Raw genomic sequence first — 3134 nt, forward strand, 5'->3', positions numbered from 1 at the left:
TAAGCGATTTGAGACGGTAGTCCTCTTTGGAAGTTTCATAAAATCGAATTTGAGCTAAACATTTTCACTAGGATGTCTGCTTTATTGTAATGTTCATCCCAAGTTCACCAGATATTTCATCACCGAGTTACAATGCGATTGGTGAGAAAGTGTCTCCGAAATTCATTCCAACAGTCGGCGTCGCGACCAGTGGAGCAACACGCAATTTCAACGACGGCCTAACAGGCATTATGGAAACTATGAACATGCTTGAACTTGAGATCGGACCAGCCTATTACAACTGCTGCACAAATGCGGACGAAAAGCGTATCGAGAGAGCAAAGCAGCGGATGGCAGAAGCTGTCAAAGAGTTCAGCAGGACATTCATGGCCACCACAAAGAAAATGGAGGAGGGCCTACTTTTGGATCTGGAAGAATTACTGTATGGTCCAGGGATCGCTCTTTTGAAGTATGTTTAACTTAACTACAAAAAAGTAACCCAAAAGTTTAACGCCTTCTTATCGAGATTATATTTTTCAAATTGGCAAGAAACATAAACTGAGAACGGTACATACGATTGTGATCGGAATTCTGATGCTAGCATTCTACACTGAAGCGCCAATAAACTGTTATAGGCATGCGTATTCAAATACAGAGAGATGTAGACAGGCAGAATACAGCACTTCGATTGGCAACGCCTCTATAGGACAACAAGTGTCTGGCGCAGTTATTAGATCCGTTACTGTTGCTAAACTACTCCGGAACAGGCCATGAAGGCCCAACGGTACCGACCGGCCGCCGTGTCATCCTAAGACCATAGGCGTCACTGGATGCTGATGTGAAGGGGCATGTGGTCAGCACACCGCTCTCCCGGTCGTATGCCAGTTTCCGAGACCTGAGCCGCTACTTCCCGATCAAGTAGCTCCTCAGTTAGCCTCGTAATGGCTGAGTGCACCCTGCTTGCCAACAGCGCCCGGAAGACCGGATGGTCACCCATCCAAGTGCTAGCCCAGCCCACAGCGCTTAACTTCGGTGATCTGACGGGAACCGGTGTTACCACTGCGGCAAGGCCGCTGGCGTTACTGCTGCTACAATGGCAGTTTATCAAGATTTAGGTGAGTCTGAACGTGATGTTATAGATGGCGCACGAGCAATGGGACATCTCCGAGGTAGTTATGAAGTGGGAATTTTCTCGAACGACCATTTCAAGAGTGTACTGTGAATATCAGGAATCTGGTAAAACATCGAATATCCGACATCGCTGCGTCCGGAAAAAGATCAGGTAAAAACGGGACCAACGACGACGGAAGAGAATCGTTCAACATGACAGAAGTGCTACACTTCCGCAGATTGCTGCAGATTTCAATTCTGGGCCATCAACAAGTGTCAGTGTGCGAACCATTCAACGAAACATCATCGATATGGGCTTTCGGAGTGGTCAGATCAGTCTCGTTTCAAATTGTATCGAGCGGATGGTCGTGTACGGGTATGGAGACAACCTCATGAATCCATGTACCCTGCATGTCAGCAGGTTACTGTTTAAGCTGGTAGAGCCTCTGTAATCGCGTGGGGCGTGTGCAGTTGGCGAGATGTGGAACCACTGATATGTCTAGATACGACTCTGACAGGTGACACGTATGTAAGCATCCTGTCTGATCACCTGCAACATTCATGTCCATTGTGCATTCCGACGTACTTTGCCAATTCCAGCTGGACAATGCGACACCCCACAGTCCAGAATTGCTGTAGAGTGGCCCCAAGAACACTCTTCTGGCCACCGAACTCCCCAGATATGAACAATACTGAGCATATCTGGGATGTCTTGCAACGCACTGTTCAGAAGATATCTCCATCCCCTTCGTACGCTTACGGATTTATGGACATCTCGGCAGTATTCATGATGTCAATTCCCTCGAGCACTACTTTAGACATTAATCGAGTCCATGCCTCGTCGTGTTGTGGCAATTCTGTGTGCTCGCGATGGGGCCTAAACGATATTAGGCAGGTGTATTAGTTTTTTTGGCTTTTCAGTGTACATTGAATTCTCTAGCCTACACACCTGTTTTGCAATATTGCCGAAAGTCTATTTTCAGTATGCAATTTTGTCTCGATGTTTTTGGCAATGAACATGACTTTTGTTTCAACACGTCACCATTTTGTTAGAACTTAATTTTTTTCAGTTATCCTCTGTTTGTTGATGGAAATGTATTGAAAATTACTTACACAATATTAGTTTGTTGCTGGGCCAATATGAGGGCTTCGGGAATTCCAGCCAATGACGTATGTGCCAGGTGGGAAGGGTACAGTCACCTGGTTACAGGGAGCCTCTTACGTAGAAGCAAAAGCATTTCTTAAACACATAAGTGTAACTGTATCGTCAGATTTAGCATTCATTTTTATTTTACCTGAAACAGTCACGAAAATCACCTATTATTCGTGCTTTCAGAGAGGACTACACCCTTAAGGAAACCTAAATATGACTGGCTTGAAGGAGAAGTGAACCACCACCTTCCCAGACCTGTAGCCACTGTCTTACCTTTGCGCCATATCGACCGATAAAACTGGTATCAAGGATTCCGAGTTTTGTTTGATAATTTAATAATAAGAGCGCTTAAGTATGCGGCATCAACTTTACTGTACTAATATTAGATCGCTAGGCGTCACTTTCAGACTAGACTGTCTGGTGAATAAGCCCCAGTGGGTGGTGTTATTCGAGGGATAAAAATATAATTTTTGGAACAAATTTTTATTTCTCCAGCGGACTGTCTTTTACGCCGTCCCGAAACTTCCACAAGGATTAAAATTTGTGCCAGACCAGGACACGTGCCAAAAACATGCCATTCACACTAAATGAGCCGCGTGCTCTTGACCGATGATATAATTATTTACGGCACAATTCGTGTTAAGATAATGTTTCATTTTCGAACAGAGGTAAAACATGGATTGCGTAAATGTACAGAGATTTCACACAGTAACCAAAGCCAGAGAGAATCTTTTCCTGGACATTGAAGTTTTCAATGGAATAAAACACTGTGGCGGATAAAGCTTGAAACGTGGATCCTCGACTTTCACGGACAGATCTCTTAATAACTGAGCTCTTAATAACTGAGTCATCCGATCACGCCAAGCGCCATATTTTCAAACATTACAAAAGC

At 44.5% G+C, this 3134-nt stretch overlaps 1 pseudogene; it reads right to left on the reverse strand.

Annotated features, from left to right (window-relative positions):
* Positions 1 to 940: 940 nt before the first annotated feature.
* LOC126250235 (5S ribosomal RNA) lies at positions 941 to 1057 on the reverse strand (annotated as a pseudogene).
* Positions 1058 to 3134: the final 2077 nt, after the last annotated feature.

Source organism: Schistocerca nitens, chromosome 3 (genome assembly GCF_023898315.1).
Source record: "Schistocerca nitens isolate TAMUIC-IGC-003100 chromosome 3, iqSchNite1.1, whole genome shotgun sequence".
Taxonomy (NCBI): Eukaryota; Metazoa; Arthropoda; class Insecta; order Orthoptera; family Acrididae; genus Schistocerca; species Schistocerca nitens.